This window comes from Gavialis gangeticus, unplaced genomic scaffold (assembly GCF_001723915.1).
Source record: "Gavialis gangeticus isolate Ggan-Ray unplaced genomic scaffold, GavGan_comp1, whole genome shotgun sequence".
Classification (NCBI taxonomy): Eukaryota; Metazoa; Chordata; order Crocodylia; family Gavialidae; genus Gavialis; species Gavialis gangeticus.
The window spans coordinates 32,293,942-32,307,932 of NW_017729006.1; the positions used below are offsets into that span (position 1 = coordinate 32,293,942).

Consider the following 13,991-nt stretch of genomic DNA (forward strand, 5'->3'; position numbering starts at 1 on the left):
ACCAAAGAGGATTACTCTGCACTCACCCGCACCTGTAGAGAGTGGTCGAGAAAAGCCAACGCGCAAACCAAACTTAGGCTAGCTACGGAAATCAAGAACAACAAAAAGTCCTCCTTCAGATACATGGGAAGTCAGAAAAAGAAAAAGGATAGTGTTGGCCCTTTCTTGGGCATTGGATGTCAGTTGCCCCATTGGGTCTCTCAGGGGCCCAATCTCCTAAATTACATTTTTGCATTGGTTTTGCATCATTGACTCCAAGATGAACATGCGCCGGCAGTGTGGGAAGGCAGTTAGGAAGGCCAACCGCACCTTGTCATGCATCCACAGATGCATCTCAAGCAGGTCCAAAGAGGTGATCCTCCCCCTCTATGCAGCACTGGTCAGACCGCAGTTGGAGTACTGCATCCAGTTCTGGGTGCCACACTTCAAGAGGGATGTGGACAGCATCGAGAGGGTCCAGAGGAGGCCACTCGCATGATCAGGGGACAGCAGAGCAGGCCCTATGAGGAGAGGCTTACGGGACCTGAACCTGTTCAGCCTCCACAAGAGAAGGCTGAGGGGGGATCTTGTGGCCTGTTATAAACTGGTTAGGGGGGATCAGCAGGCGCTGGGGGAGTCCCTGTTCCCCCGAGTGCCGCAAGGAGTGACCAGGAACAGCGGTCACAAGCTGGCGGAGGGAAGGTTTAAGTTGGACAGCAGGAGGCACTACTTCACGGTCAGGGTGGCTAGAGTCTGGACCCAGCTTCCAAGTGAGGTGGTGCAGGCTCCCACCCTGGGGGTTTTTAAGAGGTGGTTGGATGACCACCGTGCTGGGGTCGTTTGACCCCAGTGCTCTTTCCTGCCGTGGCAGGGGGTCGGACTAGATGATCTGCTCAGGTCCCTTCCGACCCTAGAAACTATGAAACTAGTCCCGGTGAGAGGGGGGTGGAGTGTGTGTGGCCCCAAAGCGGGCAGTATGATAAAGCTACAACAGTATGCCCAGTTTGGCCTGGCCTTGAGCCAGAGTATCATCACACAATGAGACATCAGCATGGCATGGGATACATGTAGGGATGGTAGGAGCATGTACTGATAGCCCACAGTCATTTGGGTGCACAAAGGGCAGCCTCCTGCCTATTTGATATAATCATTTATCAAGGTGTGGCAGAGAAGCAAGGTGGGCGGTTTGCTCAGAAGCAAGGGTGGGGCCTTCAGGCTTAGAAGGCACCTTTGTCACAAAACCCTTTTCAGTTTATCATTCAGTGGCTAACTTCATTTCAATCCCATTAACTCTCCACCTCCCAGTTTCATGTTCCTGCCTTCCCTAACCCAGCTCTCACACAACCCAACTTAGAACAGCGATAGAAGGCTAGCCCTGCTCACCAGCCCTGTAGTGGCAACTCACAGCTGTAGCTCCTAGTTAGGCCCATGCTCAGCCCTCCAGTGGCAGGTCATAGCTGTGCAGGGTGGGGACTGTCAAAGAAGGTTTTTTAGCCTTAAAGTGTGACTGCTCCAAACTCCAGCTAGCACTAACACTGATCAATTTTTGAGCATGTAACAAGGCCCTAAAAGCAGAAAACATTAGTGTCCCATTAATCTTATACGGAGATTCATTACGGCTGTGTGAAGCTTTGGTAGCAGATTCAATTCAGTGGAGATTTGGCTCAATTCAGCGGTTGAGTCTCTGAATCCAAATCGAATTGGGAGACCAATTAAAAGGTCCGAATGGAGTCGGAAAAGGTTTTGCCTGATTCGGAGATTTGGCCATAGACTAAATAGGCAGGAGTCCTCACCATGCTGCACACAGATGCCTCCAGCTGGTGAGTCTGTTGTGGTGGGCAGAGGGGGGAGAGAAGTGGCATGGGGGTGGCAGATCAACGCCTCCACAACGAGAGAGGGTTTGGGGCTGGGACAAGCTGCCCAGCCAGGGCAGGGGACTCAGGGAGGGGGGCATGGGATGCGGGTGCAGCAGTGCTGGGAGCAGCAGCTATCCCCTGCTGCTTCTTGCCCATCGGAGGCGTAGGATGTGGGTGCTGCCATTGCTTGCCCTGCTTCCTGCATCCCCCCCTCCACACCAGCTGGGCAAGTGGTAGCAGCGCCCACATCCAGTGCCCTCCCCCCTCCTCAGCTGGGCAAGCAGTGACAGTGCTCCCACCCCATGCCTCCCCACCCCAGGCAAGCATAGGCTATGCCCTACTGCTGCTTGCCCCCTTCAACCTGAAGCGAGTCGCACCTGCATCACGACCCTGTACCGGCTGGGCAAGTGGCGGCTGGGCACAGCCCCCTCTCCCAGTGCTGCTGCGCCTGCATCCCCCCCGCCCCCCTTCCCAAGTCCCTCACCTTGGCTGGGCAGCTTGTCCCAGCCCCAATCCCTCCCTTGTTGTGGAGGCATTGATCTGCCCCCCACCCCCACACACCTTCCCTCTCCCCTCCACCCACCACAACAGACTTACCAGCTGGAGGGAGCTGTGTCCAGTGTGATGAGGACTGCTTCCTGTTTAGTCTATGGCCAAATCTCCAAAGCGGTGCCAAATCTTGGGATCTGATTTGGCCGAATGTCTGAATCGAATCGCTGTCCATCTGAATCAGCCAAGTCCGAAGCTTCGTACAGGCCTAGCGTTCATTGCCTTTGCAAACTGAACCGTATGTAATTTGTTTAAACTGACAAAACTGACGCAGGAGATCTTTGGCAGAAATGGGAATAAATCCCAGAAGTAAAATTTGGGTTTTACTGAAGTTCAAGAAACAAAGGTCTCCAGGTCTCCCAACATCCCAGACTTCACCCCGTGTTTCCCACCAACTAGTCTTGCTCTTGAGACTTAAGGGAATCCTCTCATCAGTCTAATTGCAGAGGATTCATTAAGGAGTGCATCTTAGGAATGCAAACATGATTTTTTTCATTGCATCCAAATGTGTTTCCTCAAGAATGACCTAAATACAAAAAGGCAAATGTTGTCTGATATAGAAAACCCTTCATATTCAGAAGATACTTGGGTCATTTGAGAAAAGAGGAAATTGCAAAGATTAGGTTTACAGCACTTGAACATGTCTCATAAGTGCTACTCTGTAAAGCTTGTTAAGGGGGAAAAAAAAGGAAAATACAGAAAAAGGGGTGGGGGGGTGTGTGGAAGAAACCCCAGCAGGTTTCTAAAGCTTTGCATCCTGTACTTTATTATATTTGTCAGTAAAAACAGCAAGGATTATGGCAGAAGATTTATTGATGTTTATGAACTCCTGGCATATGGACCTGTTGCTGGATATCTGATAGAAAATGGCACTGGAAGTATTTTTCCGAAGATGAGCATTACGTATCTGAGGTTTAAAAAAAAAGTATTCCTGCAGACCTGTTGCAAATAAATCCCTGGGAAACTGTGGCTTTAAAGTCCTTGAGAGAAATTCTGTTTTATATTTTCCTGCACAAAGGAAGGTTCTTGGTTGTAGTGGGTGTTCAAAAACCTCAGTACAGAGGTTTACACTTTTCAGCCTCAGTACCTCATTCCAGAAAGGAGGGGTCCTTAGCAGAATTTGAAGTTGCTCACTGCTGCTCAGGATCAGGCTCTCGGCACCTTGTCTAGACTAGTCATAAATGTATTTTAAAAGTTATTCATTAAACTAACCCATTTTTAATCCTGGCATGTTTTTCTAGTCGAGGTAGGGCCAATGACATATATGGTAACTGAAAGGGCTTGCTGTTTACCTTTGAACTGAAGGGAAAAAAATGGTTTTAGCAGGGGTGTCCTTAAGTCATAAGTGTCTGAAGGCTGTTGTAGAGGCCTTTTCTAAAGTGCTTTGGAGTCCTCTGCTTTGGCCCTACTGGTCAGGCAGACACATCATAGAAACATCTGCTTTATTTGGCACTCATTCATAATGTTTTTGCATTCTCAATGGCCAATGATTGAAGGGGGTTGGATGTTGAGGTACCCATATTCCCTTCAAAGTGTGTCTCTATAGGTCAAGGTTACAGCACACTGGCAGGCAACATGCATGCTAAATCTGTTGCCAGCCATGCTGTTTGTTTTATGTTGATCAGATTTTTATTGCTGCACAATTGATTAAATCATGGTTTTATAAAATGCTTTCTTTTGGCATCCTAAATAATCACAAAAATCAATTTCGTTTTTATTTAAGCAAATCATTTTAAAAGTCTTTGTTTGATGTTACACTTGTAACAACACAGAATGGTGTTTGCATAATTTCACATCTGTCTAAGGTACTTTTGGCCATGTCGGTATGGCTTTCCTGCTCAAGCTGAGTCTCCTACTGTGACGTACAATTAGGGAGAGTAGGTGGCTCAGAGTAGCCCTGTGTGTGCATTTGAAAAGGAATGAGTGGGCAGTGCTTATCTGTTGAAAGTAGGAACTTGGTTGGGAGGGAAGATGTATAGAGATTTATGTTATTTATTCAATTTATGTGCAGTTAATGGCCTCAGTATCATTGTATTTGAACATCTCAAAACCTTTTAGCAGAGTTGAAGTGTTGTTGCAGCTGTGATGGTCCAGGAAATATGTGAGAAGCATGGGTTTTTTGGGTGATATCTTTTACTGGACCAACTGTATAGTCGGAAGAGATTTGGACAAGCTTTCAAGCACGAAGCGCCATTCCTCATGTCAAACCCTTGTCTTACAATCTTTAATGCATTTCTTCTCACAAGAAGAACTATTATCTTCATTTTACAAATGGGGAGCTAAGCCACAGAGACTTTGTCCAGGGTCGTACCAGGAAGGCTGTGGTAGCAGGGGGACTCAAATCTCAGTGTTCTTGGTCCCCAGCTAGTGTCCCAACCACTCAGCCATACTCATGGTATAAGACCTTAATAATATAAACATGTACCATAATATTTATAGTGGTTTTTGTATTCAAAGCTCCATACACCTCTAAATAAGGTTGGTAAATACAGTTTTATAGATGAGAAACCTAAGCACATACTTAAGTGATTTACTGTATCAGAGCCATATCATGTCAGTGATAACAGCAGGATTTTGAGACTCTGTGTCATATGCTAGTTCTTCATAGGAAATAATCTTCCTTTTGAAATCAATGTCAAAACTGATTTCAGTAAGACCATTATTTCACTTTAAGAGAATGACCTGTAACCTGTGCCTACTGTTTGTTTATTGTGTCCTCTGCTGAAGTTGTGTCTCTTTCTGAAAATACTGGTCATAAAAATAAGACATATATCTTAATACATGTGTTTTTATTGTATACACTTCTTATTATAAATATGTATATACAATTGAAATAAGTTCTAATTCTACAACACTTTCTACCTTTATCACTCTTTATATAGGTAGCACATTTATAAGAATAGTGGAGGACGTTGCTTGAAACTGAATTACAATACTCCTTTTCCTTCCTTAAAGAAAAAATATTCCCTGTTAAGGTTATAACATTCTTAGTTTCCCCTTTTGTCATCATTAAAACTTTATTACGCACCCCATGTGAGTCCTAGTGGTTATATTGTTATACAGTGTTTTCTTCCTTTTAAAATAGATATTGAATATTATTAACTTATGCCAAAACTGAATATAAAATACTCATCAGCTATATCTGAAATATTGGCTTACAAACTATGCTGATTTGTCCCACAAGAAACACCGGCTTTTTCTCATTTTTATGCTCCGTGTTTTACATTTCTCATAGGTTATTTTCAGCAATTCTAAGCAATGAGGTACTACAAAATATGTATCATAGAGAGTGCTTGATTTACACTTAGGAGATAAATCACAGCTTGCAGGCCAGCCTTCTCATGAACTTCAGACCCCTATGATTCTTTCACTTAATTCAAGATTTCTGAATGTTGGAAAGAGGCTGTTTTAATGTATTCCCACACGTGGTCCAGTCAGGGAAGCTGTCCACATGATATCATCTGCATAGTAGATAAAGGAACATTTCTATTCATTTTCACATTTCTAAATCAGGATTGAGATGTGAATGTACCTCAAATATTCTTCCAAAAGGATGATCTTCTGAGCAACACTTTTCTCTCTTTCTTCTTCCCCTCTCCTTCCACGTCCCCAATTTCTTATATTCTTGGTTTTTATCCCTTTTCTGCCAGTTTCATATATTTCTTTCCTTGCTGCTATAGCAGTGTCACCAACCGGTAGGTCTCAGAGCCTCTTGGAGTCAATCTGAGGCTGGGATGGGGGGCTGAGTGCCTGTGTGTATGCATGTGCACACCCCAGCCCAGCAGGTCAGTCCGTGGGGGAGGTAAGGGGCGGGGGCTAGATGGAGGCCCCCGTGGTGAGTGATAGTGAGGGAGGCAGGAGCAGGAGTAAGTTGAGTGGGGTCCCGGCTGGGTGGCACTTACCTGCTGGGGAGGTGCACCCTCAAATAATTTTTTCTCCCTCTTCCTTGATTCCCCCCCTTCCCTTCCCCACAGACTTACCTGTAGGGGGTGCAGGGTGGGGGGCAGAGGGGAGGGGAGAGTGGCAGTGATGCACAGTAGATCTTGGGTTGCTTTTAAATGCCAAAGGTGATCTCCTGCTTAAAAAAATTTGGAGACCACTGTGCAATAGTATTTCCATGAATGGACAACACAATATGAATGCAACTCAGCGCATGATAGTGAAAACATCCTGAGATTGCCTTCCTTTTAGACTTCCAATTACATTTCTTTTGGAAATACTAAGATCAACAGTTTGGAAAATGACCAGTTTGAGGTGTTAAGTTTGAGATGCCTTTAAAAGGGCCTGATCAGAACTCACCTTTAGAAAACAGACCTAAAATCATTAGTCAGTTATGAAAATGTTGAATCATGATAATAGCACTTACGTTATTTCTGTTTGTACAAGAATAAATATTGTATTAATCTTTCTAAGTACTCATCAGAAACAAATAAACCTAAACCTAAATGTAGCAATATATCGTGGTGCCTTCTGCTCCATCTCTGGTTAGTTTGAATAAGGATTTAGGAACCAAATATTATGTATTAAAAACACTATAGTGCACACTAACTTTTTTTGATCAATTTTGATCATTTAAAAGTAGGAGTTTTTTTATAATTCACCCACTGACTTTTAAAGCTGCTATTTGAGATAACATGAATGCATTTAAAGGTTATAAGTACAAGTTAATGTATTAAAACATTGCTATACATACCAAAGCTCTAGTGTTGCACAAGCTGAAATGCATATGTATATATTTTAATGTGAAGAACAAGATCATCTGCTAAGTTCTTAAAAATCATCAAAACAGTTATGATCCAACGCTTAAGAAAACAGTGTATTTGTTTTTGTAATCTACAGTAAATGTGTACAAAGGGCTAGATTCTAGTCTGGTTATCTCTAGTTCAAAGATACAGAGAGTGACTCCCATCATGGATTTCCACCAGATTTTTACAGATAAAAATGCCTTGTCCTCCAAGGCTTTTTGCATTGTCAATTACCGTTAACTTCATCAGGAGTTGGGCTTTTCTTAATGTTGCAGTAGACACTCAGTGCAAGGTAGACTTTGGTCATCCGTGTGTGCATAGGTGTGTAAACACCAAGGGCCACATTTAGATGATAATATTTGGGCTAAAATTTTATGTCGTCTTACATAAAGATTTTGAGACACCTTTAATGAAATAGACAACCAATTTTTCTCATTTTGTGGGCAGGAAAAGTGAGATGCACAAAAAAGTAAGTAGAATTTTCAGACGTGATTCCTCAAGTTTTGGGTGCTCAGCTAGGGGCACAGTTAAGGATCATGGTTTTTTGCATTTTCTACAAAACAGGACCTTTGAAAACAAGTCCAGTTGTATCCAAAAGCAAAGGTACTTGGAATCCTTGCCTGCTTTGAAAATCTTCACCTCAGTGATTTTTCTCTCCATCACATAATAAGTCAGTGACTGTTGGGAATGGAGCTGACAGGAGCACTTCCTTAGTTGGTGTAAATTGTCTATGCTCCACTGGCTCCAGTGGGGGTCAGAAAATTCACACAACTTGAGGGCCTAGCCCCAATATTCCTCACTTTAAAATCTATTGTTGACTAGAAAGCAAATCTGCTAAGCCAAGAAAATGAATAGAAGCTCTGGATCATACTGTTGTTCTACTGGTACAGGAAAAAAATCATCAAATTACATGGTTGAGAAGATATTATTCCTCACACCTAGTACAGAAAACAAGTCCTGCACTCCTTCCACAAAATAGTTGCTGCATTCATGTGGAATAATTTAATTCCATTAATTACTGCAGAAGAAAAAACCCACCATAAAAAAACAAGAGTATGTAAACCTAACTGGTGTGAACCTGTACACACATTTCCCCTTGTTCTTTTATTAAAACACATTGTTTTATTTGTGTTTAGCTTTTAAAACATCTACACAGAAAGCACTTTTTATAAATTTAAAATAGGCATTTCATCTTTCAGTGGGAATTCAGATTGTTCTAACAACTTTAGGGGACATTAGTTCTTTGCTGAGTTTGCCCATGCCTGCTTCAAAGACGTCAGTTACAGTGCATCCTGTAAATTACAGACTTTGGTTAGCATTAGAGATGCATCCAAGTTGTCAATATCTAACTAGGTCAGAAATAAAATTAGTTGAGCCGAAAATGCTAGTCTTTCTCTCAATTTCACAGTCTCTTATTTTGAATACATAGTGCAAAACTTTGGCTTGTATACATTGTTCTGGATGCTAAATAGGTACTCAGGGAGCAGTAGAGAATAGGAGGGCTCAGAAATTGATGGTGTGGAGAAAGGGGGTAAGACAAAGATAATTGTCGCTCCTGTCCATGGCCTGCGAGGGTTCGGGGTGTCTGTATGTCTAGCTCCATGTGGTAGGAAGGTGGCATGGGTTTCTTCCTCACTCTTCTCTGTACTAAACATACCAACCAAGGTCAGGGACCAGTTGTGCTTGTACCTCTGCAAAGAAATCTATGAAACTATGAAACTATGAAAAAAAACTTGAACTCCCCTCCTCCCCCGCTGGGTAGAGTATGTACAAAATAGCAGGAAACAGTTTCTACCCAGGGAGTTTTCAATCTAAGGTACCAGTCCTATAGTTGATCAGATATTAGCAAGCTGGTGACAGGTGCATTAGGCCCTGAACAGGCAAGACACATCCTCTGGGATCAGATGGACTCTTTCACCATAACAGAGTGCAGGTTCTCCTCGATGTATGCAGTACGTGCGTTCCTGGAGAACGTCGCATAAAGCAAACCCACTTTATAATGTAAGAAATAGGGATAGGTTCCCATGTCGGCTTCTCCTGGGGCTGCTCCAGCACAGGCTGGGGTGAGTGCAGACAAGCGGAGCCCTGGGCAATGCGGAACATGACACTTACCCCAGCGCTGGCTGTAGTGGCTCCAGGAGCTGCCAGCACCAGCTGCCTGCACCAGGGCATGGTGCAGCCCAGTGGCTACAGGGAGCTGGTATCAGCCGCTCCTGGGACATCTGCAGCAGGAGCTGGGGTGAGTGGGGACAGGCAGAGTCCCAGGGGGCTCGGGGCACGGTGCAGCCCAGCAGCTGCAGGTAGCTGGTGCCAGCAGCTTCTGGGGCCACTGCAGCCAGGGCTGGGGTGAGTGGGGCCATGGCCCTTTTCCCTCCCCACACAGACTTACCTGCTTGGGTGGGAGGGCTGCATGCTGATCGCATAAGAGCAAATTTACCTCACATATGATGAATTATGGGTCTAAATATGCTCATTGCATAGGAGCGAATTTGCATATAAAGAACCCGCATAAATCAAGGGAAACCTGTAATGGGTAGAGTACATAAAGGTGGTTCCTATTCCTCTGAGGCAGCTTTGGCTGCTTTGAGAGACAGGATATCCGACTCTTGTTTTTATTTGTATTTCATCAGTGTATGCTTCAGCAGAGGTCAAAGCCTTTTATGTCAGACATTGTAGAAAGAAATTGTAAGAGACAGTTCCTCCTACAAAGTGTTTATAATCGAAAGAGGCAAAAGTAGGAAGGGAAACAGAGGCCCAGAGAAGTGAAGTGATTTGCTTAGAGTTACAGAGCAGATCAACAGCAGCTCCAGGAATAAAACCCAGATCTTTTGAGCCCTGGTTTTGAGGACCACACTACCTTCTGAAGTTGTGGCTATACTGCATCTCTGCCATACCCCAGAGGACCTTTTGTGAATCATGCCCTGCGTGCTTTTTCCTTCTCTGTGTGCACCAGATCTTGCAGACGAGGTGGCCCTCAGCCAATAAGCATACCAAAGATTGGCTCTGGGTCAGCTCTCGGGGCTGCTCCAGTGTGGCCACGTTGTCTCATTTTGCAGAGCTGGTGCACGTGAATGGGTGGGGCATGTTTCATGGCAGAATTAGAAGCAATGTAGACATGTTCTCAGACTACATTGACCAGTGGTCTCCTCTGATTTTTATTTCAATAGTTTTGTTTTCTTCAGCTGAACTGCCACTTAAAAACGTCCATAAGTGAATATATCACAGGAGGGTTAGTATTACATATGGTCCCCACTTTATTAAAAAAAAAATTAAGTATAGCGGAAGTTGCAAGCACAGACCTGTGATCTAATTATTCAGAGTGGATTTAAATGCTCACATATCATAGTAAGCAGTCCCTCTTAAAGTTTTTTGTTTAAAAAAACCTGAATACCATCAAGGATTACTTTAAGCAAAAATAACAGCTGGCTTTGAAATTAATTTTAAAATGAATATAATCTGTAACAGGTACATATATAAAGGGTGAAGTAATTCCTGGCATTCTCCAATTGATACAGTATCTGAAAGCTAGGGGAAAAACATTAGAATCCAGGAAAACTATACAAAGTATTTTATTTTATGATTTTTTTTCCTGCAAGGGGATGAACAAGCATTACAAACATGCCCTACACCTGTAAGATCCAGTTATATGGCAGGTAACCAGGGAATATTCAGTGTGTTAAAATGAAATCTGCACATTAAATCAGGCAGAGAACAGCTGGCTTAGAAATCAGCCTGAGAATCAGAGTAATCTATGAAAGGTATTTGCGTTAGCATTAAACATTTTTGCATGCTGTCAGTGCAGAAGATAGCCTCTGAGCTTTGAGAATTAAGAAAGCAGTTGGTATGACTCTCTGGCCTTCCTTGTTAAGAATGAGAAACTCAATTAAAATGTTGTTACAAGAAAATTGTGTGAGCCTTTATGATTTACTGTTGCACAATACACTTCCATATTTTATTATGCTGAGTATTGTGTCATCTTAACATTTGGCTATTAAGGGATAGATCTATGGTCATTTCAACAGTATGCCATTGTTTTTTGAGCAAGAACTATGTGCCAATACACATGTTTGTGTTAAAGGATTAAAGAGAACCTTTCCTCTAGGAAGTAGGTGTTGTATGGATACTAATAAATTAAAAAAAATAAAACTGGAAATGCAGCAGAAACACAAAACTAAGGAGATAACTTTTGAGATAACTTTTATAGTATTCTAAGTACCTAGCAGTTAAGTTCATTAAATAATATTGACCTTAGGAAGAAGATACAGGCAAAAATAAAGCCATTGCTAAGCCCAGAGTTAGCATTTACTGTATTAAATCACCTTTACATTTTTTTGTCCTGCCAACTTTTAGAGTCTGATTCTGCACAGATTCTCAAATCAAAATGACTAGATGAGTTTTAATTCTCACCTTTCCTTATTGCAGTCCAGGGCCATTTGTGGACAATTTTACTCTGAATGAAGAGTGTTCCTAAGTCATATCTTAACATAATTTCCATGAAATCAAAATGAATGTGTCCACATACCAAAGTAACTAAAAGATTGAAGTGAACTCAGCTTAATTACTTTGGTTCCAAGTTTTGTGCAGCAAACCCTAAGACTTCTGGCAATCAAAGTACATTACTCAGGTAACTCAAGTACATTTACAGCCGTTCTAAGGGCTTTGCATTGCCAGAGCAGTGGAAGGGGGCCTGAACATAAATGTGAGTTAGGCCATTAATGCTGTGGCAAGAGACAGTGAGGCCTTTAATAATTTTTATATGAATCTTTAAACAAGAACACTTTCCAATCATACGAGGTAAAAGAAGGGAAAGAGGTAGCTTGAAAAGATTGTACGGAGAAAGCAGAGTCTGGAAAGCAGAAGTAGTACAGTAAAATGAAAACCCACAAGTGCAAATGGCAAAAGATCAAAGGTGATGGGGTGTGTGGGAGGAAGGTGCTGCTGATGCTCCCAGACATTCAGGGATGGAAAAATTCCATTAAAACCAAGCACCTGCTGCTTACGATTAGGACTTCAAAATTACACACAGTCAGTAAAAGCATTTTGCTCTGCAGTTAAAGGGGAGTAAGGAAAATGGCCAAAATATCAGGAGGTGGAAAAATGACAGAGAGGATGGGGAATTGTTTTAATGAAACTGATCTGTGCATATTTAAGATGGGATATTGCTTATGCCTGGCTGTTTTCAATCCCATTTTAAGTTTGGCTCCCAAGGTTTTGAGTTGTCTTCTTGAGTGCAAAGAGTCTTTTAGTTTGAGTAAGGGGATAGGCAAGAGTGCTTTGGATGGTTTCCTAACCTTATGCCTCATTCCTCTTCATGGGTGTGTCTGGCTCTTAAATTTCTTTTTCTTAATACTACTGCAGTCTTTGTGGGCAAGGGAGATGGTTTCTAACTTTTTTGGCTTTTGTAGGGCCGAATGCAACATTGAAATCCCTGTCTGACACAAGAGAGGCTGGCAAATGTTAAAAGCCACAAAAACTTAGATATAGAAGCAGCCTATACTTAACTAGCACACACATGCACACATCCGCACACCCACACAACCAGAAATCCAACTGAAGGCTGCTTGTTTTGAAATGGTTGTTTTTCTTTACCCCATATTGCTTTGATATTTTCAACTAGTTGAACTGAATATCACATGTCAAAGATTGGCAGCAGACAATGGAAAGCCAAAGCAATTCCCAGTCCTTCAGCATGAGACATTATTGATCAAATTGTCAGTTATAACTTAATGAAAACATCAGCCAGATCTGGAATGAGCCCCCTCTCTGCTCTTCACCAAAGCCCAGAGCCAGACCCTGCATGTTCTTTTAAGGTTTTAAAATGAAAATAAAAGTCATTTATTAAATAGGGTATATAGCAGGAGAACTGAAGCAGTCTGACAGAACTACTTGTATGCTTTTTCATTATGCTTGCTAAACCAAAGGACCACATCACCTTTTTCACTTGTGCTCAAAAAAAGAAACCCTTGGCCACAATTTTCACGAGGTATTTGGGCAGCTTCAGTTTTGGGGTTCACAGCTTGAAAAAGCCTGAGTTTTATATGGTTCAGCATTTTCTGAAAATAAGAACCCCTTTAAGGTGTCTGAAATTTGGGCACTTAAAAAAAAAAATAATTCTGTGAAATTGCTAATGACACTTCAATTCCTCAGCCAAGATTTTCAGGAGGACTCTGGGCATAATCCCCAGAAATCATTAGAAGTATAATATGCCCAAGGAATCCAAAGCAAAGTATCAAATTCCGTCCCCTTCTCCTTTGCCAGGAAAAGTCTCCTGCAGTACAGCCAGCATAGTTTTGTTACGTAAATGGTGGTTGGGATGGATATAAGGGAGCTATGTAAGAGTAATCAGCATCTGTGTGGTACTGAGCCTTATTCAGTCACAGACGGTTGTCCTGCTTGCAAATAGAGTTCCAAGTATTTCAGTGGTGCTCAGAGCTGTGGTCAATTATCTGGTTGTTAGTTATGGTCAAGATTTGTAATGATCACAACTTTCTTGGCCTCCTAACAAATGATGATGTGTGTATTCCGCTCCCTCTTTCCAGATATATATTTAATGCTGGTCAGTGGGATCATTTTCATTGCTGAATTTGCAGGTTGTGAGGGCTAATGGGCAAAGTACTGTTTGGAAAAGTTTAACTTTCACAAGGTGGGTTATATTCCTGCACATTATGGTCATGAAACAAGAGTGTTGACAACAGAGAATGTCCAGAAGACATGACTCATTTGACAGCTACTGAAGGCTCTAATCTTTTGTTCTTTATAACAAGAGGCCTCTTTTGTGTCACAGCTGTTTACTTAACAGTAAGAATAGTTGCTGATGTAAAATATGTGCAGGTGATTATGAATAGCTCTGATCAGATGGGAT

The 13,991-nt window shown here is 42.4% G+C and overlaps 1 protein-coding gene and 1 long non-coding RNA gene across 2 annotated transcripts in view; one reads left to right on the plus strand and one right to left on the minus strand.

The window, feature by feature from the left end:
- Positions 1-134, minus strand: part of LOC109291872 — an 11,230-nt gene extending 11,096 nt beyond the window's left edge. The window contains exon 1 of the long non-coding RNA XR_002095970.1: positions 33-134. This is a non-coding gene — a long non-coding RNA (uncharacterized LOC109291872). The remainder of the gene's footprint in view (positions 1-32) is intronic.
- The window catches only part of SUGCT (succinyl-CoA:glutarate-CoA transferase), a 678,860-nt gene that overhangs the window by 628,711 nt on the left and 36,158 nt on the right, over positions 1-13,991 (plus strand). The window lies entirely within an intron of this gene.